Source organism: Schistocerca serialis, chromosome 8, assembly GCF_023864345.2.
Source record: "Schistocerca serialis cubense isolate TAMUIC-IGC-003099 chromosome 8, iqSchSeri2.2, whole genome shotgun sequence".
Taxonomy (NCBI): Eukaryota; Metazoa; Arthropoda; class Insecta; order Orthoptera; family Acrididae; genus Schistocerca; species Schistocerca serialis.
Genome location: NC_064645.1, coordinates 96,228,898 through 96,240,367, shown reverse-complemented (window position 1 = coordinate 96,240,367; position 11,470 = coordinate 96,228,898). Strand labels below are relative to the sequence as shown.

Here is an 11,470-nt window from a genome sequence, read left to right as displayed (position 1 = left end):
CCTCAGTCGAAACAAGGCCCCCGGAGTAGACAATATTCCATTGGAACTACTGACGGCCGTGGGAGAGCCAGTCCTGAGAAAACTCTACCATCTGGTGAGCAAGGTGTATGAAACAGGCGAAATACCCTCAGACTTCAAGAAGAATATAATAATTCCAATCCCAAAGAAAGCAGGTGTTGACAGATGTGAAAATTACCGAACTATCAGCTTAATAAGTCACAGCTGCAAAATACTAACACGAATTCTTTACAGACGAATGGAAAAACTAGTAGAAGCCAACCTCGGGGAAGATCAGTTTGGATTCCGTAGAAACACTGGAACACGTGAGGCAATACTGACCTTACGACTTATCTTAGAAGAAAGATTAAGGAAAGGCAAACCTACGTTTCTAGCATTTGTAGACTTAGAGAAAGCTTTTGACAATGTTGACTGGAATACTCTCTTTCAAATTCTAAAGGTGGCAGGGGTAAAATACAGGGAGCGAAAGGCTATTTACAATTTGTACAGAAACCAGATGGCAGTTATAAGAGTCGAGGGACATGAAAGGGAAGCAGTGGTTGGGAAGGGAGTAAGACAGGGTTGTAGCCTCTCCCCGATGTTGTTCAATCTGTATATTGAGCAAGTAGTAAAGGAAACAAAAGAAAAATTCGGAGTAGGTATTAAAATTCATGGAGAAGAAATAAAAACTTTGAGGTTCGCCGATGACATTGTAATTTTGTCAGAGACAGCAAAGGACTTGGAAGAGCAGTTGAATGGAATGGACAGTGTCTTGAAAGGAGGATATAAGATGAACATCAACAAAAGCAAATCAAGGATAATGGAATGTAGTCTAATTAAGTCGGGTGATGCTGAGGGAATTAGATTAGGAAATGAGGCACTTAAAGTAGTAAAGGAGTTTTGCTATTTGGGGAGCAAAATAACTGATGATGGTCGAAGTAGAGAGGATATAAAATGTAGGATGGCAATGGCAAGAAAAGCGTTTCTGAAGAAGAGAAATTTGTTAACATCCAGTATTGATTTAAGTGTCAGGAAGTCATTTCTGAAAGTATTCGTATGGAGTGTAGCCCTGTATGGAAGTGAAACATGGACGATAAATAGTTTGGACAAGAAGAGAATAGAAGCTTTCGAAATGTGGTGCTACAGAAGAATGCTGAAGATTAGATGGGTAGATCACATAACTAATGAGGAAGTATTGAATAGGATTGGGGAGAAGAGAAGTTTGTGGCACAACTTGACCAGAAGAAGGGATCGGTTGGTAGGACATGTTCTGAGGCATCAAGGGATCACCAATTTAGTATTGGAGGGCAGCGTGGAGGGTAAAAATCGTAGAGGGAGACCAAGAGATGAATACGCTAAGCAGATTCAGAAGGATGTAGGTTGCAGTAGGTACTGGGAGATGAAAAAGCTTGCACAGGATAGAGTAGCATGGAGAGCTGCATCAAACCAGTCTCAGGACTGAGGACCACAACAACAACAACAGTGTGACCTGGGCAACTTTTCACTCTTTGGGTACGTATGTTTCGTCGACCGAACGGTTGTATATGATTGTTAGGTGTGCATTTGCATACTCTGAAAGGAACCTAATTGGTATACAGTGTGGACCGAAAGACTTGCTTTTATTAAGTGATTTTGTTGCCTCACTGCACCGAAGGAACCTACTTCTATGTTATTCATGGTGGCAGCTGTTCTTGGTTCGAATTCTGGAATATTTACTTCGTCTTCTTTGGTGAAGGACTTTCGGAAGGCTGTGTTTAGCAACTCAGCTTTAGCAGCACTGTCATTGATAGTATTTCCATTGTTATCGCTCAGAAAAGGCATTGATTTTGTCTTGCCTCTACGTCACATATGACCAGAATCTCTTTGGATTTCGAGACAAAGTTTCTTTCTACAAACTATTATAAGCATATCGCATTTAAGGCTGCGCTAAATTTCGAGCTTCTGTGAAAGATTGACAGTATTGGAGATTTTGCATTCGTTTAAATTTGACTTGCTTATTTCGTTGCCAAATTTAAAAGAACGCAATATATATGCTATGACGTCACACACATAAACACACACACGCACACACACACACTAGTAATGGAATGGTGTCTTAGTAATGATATATAAACTGTTGCCATGGTGCGTTGTGAACAACCTGGTGAAAATACATTAAATTGAGTAAAATCCCAAAAAATATGATACATTTGTAAAACTGTGGAAGAATAGGAGTGCTTACGTAGCTGCCAATGTGTGGTCTCTGCTGATACCTTGAACGATGTAATGTTAAACCGTTATTAACAAACAGCCATAGCCTATATCTCAGGTGCCGTGACTTAATCTAATTTGCTGTTAACAAACAGATGCAGCCTGATCCTGTCCCTATGCTGCCCTGCTCATTAGTAAACTCCACCCTCCCAAGTGTCACAGTTATAAAAAACGATGTTGGGGAGGGGGATGGAGAAGGGTTTCCCGCCATTTTACTGTGCTCCCATTGGCTGGGAATGGTTTTCCAACAATTTTATGTCACGTGGCAGCTATCAGTTATGCCATGACCTTGAAAATAACTCGCACAATTGCATAATGCCTGTGGGGAATTCCCCTGGGAGACCTTCATCAATTCCCAGTGGTTCCACAGGAGAGAGGGAGGTCAGTGACCTTGAGATAACATCGTTATCTCCGACCGTTCTCTCGTTAATAACCTACTGCTTGTTACTAAAATATGTATGATTTTCTGTTAACAGAACTAACAGCCAAGTGTGATAACAACACCCATGCATGGCTTTGTGGCAACACGCATTACAATAATTGTTTCCTATTGATCTAATCTACCACCGAACTGGGGTACATCCGATTTTCGGCTATAGATACGAGGCGTTTCAGGGCGACAAGCCATCCGAATTTGAGACCTGCCGGCAGCGCATCAACAGCACTGATAGCAATAGCTGGGATCAAGAGGTATAACGTAAACGGTTATTATTATTGCTTATAATGGACTAGTAAACGTCTCCCATTTGACTCTAGTCACCCTACAGGTATGTATTTAAGACTTTTTTCCTGTACTTATGGGTGTTCCTTTTATCTGCAATCTGCTGGTTATTTTCTTCTTCTTTTTCCGAACCTGATGTGATGATCGTGTATGGACCTGATCTTGCACCCGCAACAACAACTCCGCAATCTGACATCATGATGATACATTCATCACTCCACAGCCCAGTCCGTCGATGACGTATTCACCGTGCCTACGAAATCCTGCCTGGCTCATCATATTCAGTGTGGTAAAGGCTGATGACACCAGTTCATTTGCCAACACAGCCACGCTTTCAGCACCTTGCACCATCTGATAATCCTCATGGACCTTCGTTACTCGGTGCTCTTGATGATGATATCGTGTTGTCATGCTGAGCTGTAGGATAAGATATTACAAGTCATCATGGAAAATAATGACGTGGCGAGAGGCTTGCGGACTTAATTGAACACTGCTAATTTTGAAAGTAAATAGAACTATTATTTCTTTCTTTACACGTGATACATTCCAGTATTTTTTCTTTCTTTTCAGATCACCTGGAGGCCATATGCAGACATAAGCCTGCACCTCCAATTATTCTGCCACCTTAACTCCTCATGATGAGTATGTCACCACAGTCTCAAACAGCGCCATAGCCAGGTCCATCGTAACCAGTGTGGTAAAGGCTGATACACGAGCTTGTTTGCCAAGACGCCACAGCCTCCACAGACTGGTCTATCTCACAATCGTCATGGACCTTCATGGCATCAGGCATTGCCTCTACATCACTCTGGGCCTACCAGCAGCTGTACCCCCGCCCAGTCTGTTACGGATCTTCAAGTAAGTCCTGCAGCTGTACTGGACTACTCTGTGGTTCATGATGGTTTTAGGGAGAGGATCTCAGAGGCTCTTACTGGCAACACGAATCCTGGATACCAAGCTCCTACATATTTTCGCGATGCCTGTCAATGCGTTTTTTAAAGGGTGCTCCCTGAAATCGTCAATGACCCACAGTATCTTGCCATTCCAGTATTTAGGAGTAACTGTCAAAGGGTCCTTAATTGGAATTACCACATAAAACAAATAGTAGGAAAAGGAAATGTCGCACAGGGTTTTGTGGGAAGAATTTTAGGGAAATGTAACTCATCCGTGAAGGGAGTGGCTTATAAGGCGTTTGTTTGCCCGATTCTTGAGCATTGTTCACTAATATGGGATCCCTACCAGGTAGGACTGACAGAGAAGGTAGAGAAGATAGAATGAAGAGCGGCGCGTTTCGACACGGTATTGTTAACTCGACGTGACAGTCTGATGCTGCTTACAGTGCCGGCCGCACACGCGACCCTTAGGTGCGCGTCTTAATCAAGTTGTGCGTTCCTAGGAAAAAATTTTATAATGTACAAATATATTTTTATTTTTAATGTGACCACTGTTGCTCTAAACCATTTCATAACTATTTACTCTATGTAATGTAAAAATTTTTTACTTCTGATGAAGGCTGCCTTAGAGCAGTTGAAACCTAGGTAAAGTTGAAAATTTTTTACCTGTGCAACCGAAGAGCTGTATTTTCAAATAATATTATAAATTTCGTCTACGGTTGCTGCATTATCAGCCATGTTCCAAATTGTTTGGGAAGAGTCAGATATAATATTACTTCCTCTCACATACATCTCACGTAAAGACCTCGACGAGAAAATTCGAGAAATTAGAGCCAATACAGAGGCTTACCGACAATTGTTGTTCAAACGCGCCATTCGCTAGTCGAACAAGGTAGAACAGTTAGTGGTAACAGAGGTACCCTGTGCCACACATCATTAGGTGGCTGGCAGAGTATGATGTAGGTACAGATTAAGTGCAAAGCAGTCCTGTACTGTGAGCTGATCCTGCACTGGAAACAGAACAGAAATGCTGGTGAGGTGAAAAGCATCGCCAACATCTAGGGGAGAACTAGTTGATATCGTGAGGCAATTCAATCACAGAGTCCTCTGGAACTTTGTGCAAGTGTCATATTTTGATGTTTTTCCAAAACACGGGAAAGAGGATCTGGTAAAGGACACAGGACTGTACTCCACCTTGACAAAAATCTAGTGCCTGTGAGCATTGTGATTTCAGAAACATCTCATTCCCCATAAAACTCCAGGACGTTCCAAAATTCGAGAGGCAGAACCCAGGTGGTTCAGTTCAAGTACTCAACTTCGATGTTGATAATAGGAAGCCAGAAGAAGAAGATGACCATCAGCACACAGTACAAAACAAAGAAGTCAAGCATAAATTAGTTGGATCGCTCTAAATTTCACAAATTAGCCGGTGAGCGCCCCAATCATCTAGATTTGTTGCTTTTCTCCAAGGGTGAGAAGCAGCCCTACATATGGATCAGAAACATTTCCTGCCTTCTTTCCTCTCTGTTGAGTAAAGACTGACAAAAACGACATTTTTGCCATAGATGTCTCAACTCTTTTTCAATGACTGAGTATCTTGAAAGGCACCTGACTGATTGTTCGAATTAGAAACTGGTATGTGCAGAAATGCCTACCGAGGATAAAGAATTCTTAAATTTTAAAAATACTCACCACCAGAAGCAACCTTCATTCGTAATGTAAGCAGACTCTGAGTGTTTATTAGCTTCTGCGGTGTGTCCTGAAGGTGTTCCTAATGCCTGTCACACATAGAACGGCACATACTGTATGTGGCAGTGTATAACGCTGTATACTCTTATGACGGCAGTCACAAGAAATTCGAATCAGTAGTGAGGGAGAATCGTGAGAGATGATTGCTCTCTGAGCTCAAAAAAGTTACGTTGGAGGTTCATGGAGTTTATTGTGAGAACACAGCCATGACCAATTTGCAGGAGAATGATTCCTTATATGAACAGGCAGTTATTATGGGCTGCCATTCGATAGAAGGGCAGAAACTCCACATAGAGGCAGTTGTCATCTTACGTGCAAGTTCCATAGCACAGTCCACAATGCATGCACCTTGAGATACCAACTTGCTGAAAGGACGCATTGAGGGGATATACATATCACCAGAGCTGCATTTTCTCATGATGGAAAGTTTCATCTTGTGATGAAGAAGGGAGTATTTCCCTATGAATACCTGGATTTGGAGGAGAGAATCAGTGAAACCACGTTTCCAGCATAACCACTTTCTACAATAAACTTATAGGCACTGCCATAATGGATGTGGTGCATGAGTATACAGTGGTTGTTTCGCCGGAGTTCAGCATACACGAACACCGATGTATGTCGGCTCATGGACATCTTTGAGAAGTTTCAGACTGGACACATAATTTCTCGATCCTGCCTTTTATTACACTGTGCCAGGACTTTGTGGGACACAATATTAACGAAGATGTATGTCGAGACTGAACTGCCAACCAGTTTTGACATGCTGCACTTCTTCGAATTGTGGGATACATTGTGGGCTTTGGCAGTACGTGCACGGATATGCCAAGGCGAATAATGTGTGAATGAACGAAGAAAAGTCCAGATCATATGATGATATATGTTGCATCCTTTACTTGGACGTAAACAACCTCTACAGGCAAGGCATGCATCAATCACTGCCAACTGGAGTTTTCTGATGCATGTCAAAAGGGGAAATCACAAGAATGAAAAAGAAAGATTCTCTATGTGGCCGAGGTTTCTGGTGATGGATATGTCCCGGAGGCAGGCCGGGAATATCCCACCCATTTGCATGATGTGCTCAGTGGCTCGTCATTGTGTCTGGAGAACCTAGTCCCATTCAAAGATTCCATCCCCTAGCTGATGACAACACTGGGGAACAAGCAGAGATACATTCTACACGACAAAAAATCTCCTGCAATGTCTCAAGTTGGGGATGAAACTTGTTATAATCAATCACAGCATCCCCTCCCCCCGTGGTACTGGTTGAAGGAATACATCGATTTATAGGTTGGATTGAGGGCACCTGTGATGTGTGATTTGGAAAATGATTTTTATAAGTTAATGAGCAATTCAGTTTCCAGAAAAACAATGCAAAAATTATTTAATACCGTGTAATTCTTTTAGTCTGCCGCTGGGATTGGTGTTATTGTGCAAGAGATTACATTGCTAGTCCAAATTTAAGAGCTTCAACATCTTCAACGAAAGACACTGTTTGGAAGTGACTAAGGTTTCATTGCGTCTCATGAAGCCTGTCAGGACTTTTATAAAGTAGTGTAGTCTGGACTTCTACAAACTGCACATTTACTGCTATTACTATGAGTTTGCGAAGCCAAAATTCGCTGATACAAGGTTTCTTTATAAGCACAAAGACAGTTTCATTTACTGGGTGAAAGGCTGTGATACATATGAAGTAATTAGGTACTGTCCTGAAACTTTTGACACATCTGGACATGTGATCAATAATCCTTACGGAATGACATCTCAAAACATGCATGTTCAGCCTGATGAAACACGAGGCAAATGGGTCAGAGAGTGTGGAGTTTGTTGGAACACATAGATGTAGGTGCCCCCTATAGGTGGACTATGCGTGTACATCATGTGGCCTCAAAGGCTCTCGCTATAGGGCTTGTAAGAGGTGCTTGCTCCAATGCGTTGGTGCTGCTCTCCGTGTGTTGTGCCAAGTAGTGTTCCTATTGCGAGGCCATGAGGTGCATACTGCGCTGCAGCTGAAAGTTGCAATCACAAGTGGTTCATCTGTGATGCTTACACTGTTCACTCGAGAGTGACTGACTGTGTGACTGGTTAGTTTGTTTACAAACAGTGCATGCGTGTTAGGAAGTCTTGGATGAACTGCTCTTAATAGGTGTTTGTGTGTAACACACCGATGGAGATGGACGAGCCCACGCCACAGCAGCCGACGCCTAAATCTTGGTGTGGGCCTCAGGAGGTGGACGCTTGCCGTTCTGGACGTTTTCTGGGGAGTGTTTCCAACAGAGTGAAGGGCGGATGGCGGGGTACGACCGGAAGTCTGGTGTCTGCAACCACAGATTCCGGTTCATCAGAGCGTCCACGCTCCTGCCTCCCCCACCTCCCCCCCGCCCCCCCCCCCCCACTCCTCATTGGCGTGCTCCATATTCGATAACATTCCGTTGCTTTGGGGGGAGAGGAATAACACGGCGTCAAGTCAGCACCGGCACGGCAGTCGGAAAATGCAAAGAAGAGACGGCTGTGAGAAGAGGTCAACAATCGCTCGCTGACCGCACTCCCTCCAGGACGACAACGCGACAGCAGAGGCCCCTATGTGCAGACGACATACGCGCCGCGCCCTACTGATGGCGGCCAACTTCGATAGCAGCTTCAACGTTAGCCACTTCGTTAGCCGATGCATCCTAGCCTTTATCATTAGCAATCTCTACGTAGTTTAGTTAGAGATCAGCAGTCACTGCAGTTCAGTTGACAGACTGTTGACACTAGCGGTCGCTAGAACCAGAAGCATTACTCGTGTTTGTCTATTCTGTAGAAGACTGATTATTTTTTATGTCCCCCTTTGCTTGCGCGCATCAATGGAATACATAAATACCAGAGAATTTTTGTGGCGGAGCGAAATGATGTTTCGTACATGCGTGGCACTTGGACGACATCTGTTCTATTTGGGTGTCCATACCCTGCAAAGTACAGTGTCGAGGCGCTAATTGTTTCGTACCAAAAATTCCCCAGCGTCCTTGGTAAAGTAACTGCGACACTTCTTTTTGCAAAGCTTTAGGGATCAACACACGTGACTGTCCAATGTCATTTAGTATAAGAGTCACACCTTGCTGTATAGCGAGGGTATGCCGATGTGTAAAGTATCGGCACAATACAGTGTTCTTTATGCTATGCAATGAGCGAGGCCAAGATCGGCGAATGTATTTTATCAACATATTCAAATCTGAAATAGCTTCCGTGGCCTGTGCAGTTTTCCTATAGTTCAGAGGAAAGGATTGAAGTAATTCAGAATCCTGAGCATCGATGTGACAACAAGATGCAGCAGAAGCGTCAATGACTGTATCAGGGCCAATCGGAAGACGAGAAAGTGCATCCACATTATCATGTTGGGCCATCGGACGATACACAATGTCGTACTGGTATTGAGACAACAACAAAGCCCATCTTTGCAATTTTTGGCTTTTCATACAGGAACCGGCTTTATCGGATGAAATAGGGACTGCAATGGCTTGTGATCCGTTACTAAGTAGAATTTTCTGCCATATAAATAGTGATGAAATTGGATGAAACCATACACAATAGCCAATGCCTCTTTCTCTATTTGTGAATAGTTATACTGAGCTTGGGACAACAGTTTTGGTGCGAAAGCATTAGGCCTGTCTTTGTCACCAGATCTTTGCAAAAGCACTGCACCGATTCCGTAATAGGAAGCATTAACTTGCAACACAACTGGTTTGTCAGGATCAAAGTGAACACAGCATCGATCACTAACCAATGTATCTTTAAGTTTTAGAAAAGTTTCTTGACACTCATATGTCCAAACAAATGGGACGTTCTTGAGGCGCAAGCGATGCAATAGAGCTGCGATTTGTGCAGCACTCTGTATGAACCGAATATAACAGTTCATTTATCCTAAGACTGACTGCAATTCAGTGACATTGCGAGGAACTGGCAAAACTCGTATGGCTAACAAATGCGAATGAAAAGAATGCACAACTTGACTGTTGATGACATGACCAAGATACTGCAACTCAGGTTTAAAAAAGTCACACTTGTCAAGTCTACCCTTCAGCCCTGCATCAGGTAACACACGAAACAAAGCACGCAAACTTACAATATGTTCTTCAGGTGTACGACCTTGTACGACAATATCGTCCAAATAGTTTCAACAGTTTGGTACTTGAGCAGTCAGCTGTTCCAAATACCGTTGGAAAATGGTGGGTGTTGAAGCACTGCCAAAAGGCTAACGCAAATATTAGAACAAGCCAAAATGAGTATTCACAACACATGCAGTTTGAGATTCTTCATCTAGTGGTACCTAAATAATGCGTCGCGCAAATCACTGTTTGAAAAGTGGTGACCAGCGCCAAATCTGTCCATGAGGTCCTCTGGACGTGGCAATGGATATCTGTCAATCACACTTTGTTGGTTGACTGTAGACTTAAAGCCAACACAGAGGCGAATGCGACCTGAAGGTTTGTGGATCAAAACTAGTGAACTCGCCCATTGACTAGATTGTATGAGCGCACTCGAGCCATTCCTCTTCTATTTCGTTAAACTGGCGAAAAGTCAGTATGGTACTTGGAGCTACAGTTGTTGCACATTGATTGGGTGGTTGCGTTGCATTTGCTGCCTCGTTGGCCACTAACTGCTGTACCGTGATTAGAAGGGTTGCAGTCTGCTGCATCTGAAAGTGAAACATGTGTGTGAGCTGCGTTGAATCTATTGCTTGAAGCTGAGGCACGTGAGCAGGGGATGGGAGAGGTGGGTTGCTGATTCAGGAATAGGCAAGTGCAATAAACAGACAATGCAAGGAATAAAATTAAGCACACAAGCAAAGAAAATTTCTGCAACAACCACCTCAGAACACTGAATAGAAAAAACACTATAAGAGACACTGTTAAAACACGTAAACACACTCCTGCTAAGAAAAGAGAAGGTAGAATTATGGCGCCAGCGAAACACAAAAGCCGGCCGGAGTGGCCGTGCGGTTCTAGGCGCTCTAGTCTGGAACCGAGCGACCGCTACGGTCGCAGGTTCAAATCCTGCCTCGGGCATGGGTGTGTGTGATGTCCTTAGGTTAGTTAGGTTTAATTAAGTCTAAGTTCTAGGCGACTGATGACCTCAGAAGTTAAGTCGCGTAGTGCTCAGAGCCATTTGAACCATTTTTCGAAACACAAAATCCCACGAGAAAACAAAACAGAGACAATCTGTGGCAGCTTGTGGCTGTGGGTTCGAAGCGTTAACAGGTTGTCGATATGTTATTGCTCCTATATCGTCGGCACCATGTTATTCGTACATCTCGTCGCCATGTTGTTGTGTTTAGGAATCCTGCATGCTCAGTTCACTAGACAAACAATCAAACAACTCCTATTAATGAAAACGAGACAAATACAATACTTGTCTCTGATCTGAAAATTCTTGTAGTCCTTTATACATGATCATCCACAAGTGCAATTACACGCCGGCCTGAGTGGCCGAGCGGTTCTAGGCGCTACAGTCTGGAACCGCACGACCGCTGCGGTCGCAGGTTCGAATCCTGCCTCGGGCATGGATGTGTGTGATGTCCTTAGGTTAGTTAGGTTTAAGTAGTTGTAAGTTCCAGGGGACTGATGACCTCAGAAGTTAAGTCCCATAGTGCTCAGGCCATTTGAACCATTTTTGCAATTACACAGATATGTCGCAAGGAAAGTCTTCTTCAGAACTGACGAACACAAGTAACGCTTCTGGTTCTAGCGACCGCTACTATCAACAGTCTGTCAACTGAACTGCAGCGACTGCTGGTCTCTAACTCAGCTTATGTCGTCTTCACCTAGGGGCCGCTGCTGTCGCGTTGTTGTCCTGGAGGGAGGTACACGCTGAAAAGAAGACAGTA

At 43.6% G+C, this 11,470-nt stretch overlaps 1 non-coding gene across 1 annotated transcript; it reads left to right on the top strand.

Moving 5' to 3' along the window:
* Positions 1-11,062: 11,062 nt before the first annotated feature.
* On the top strand, positions 11,063-11,146 carry Trnas-gga (transfer RNA serine (anticodon GGA)). Its single transcript is given in 2 exon segments — positions 11,063-11,102; positions 11,112-11,146. It is a non-coding gene; the product is annotated as a tRNA-Ser (tRNA).
* Positions 11,147-11,470: the final 324 nt, after the last annotated feature.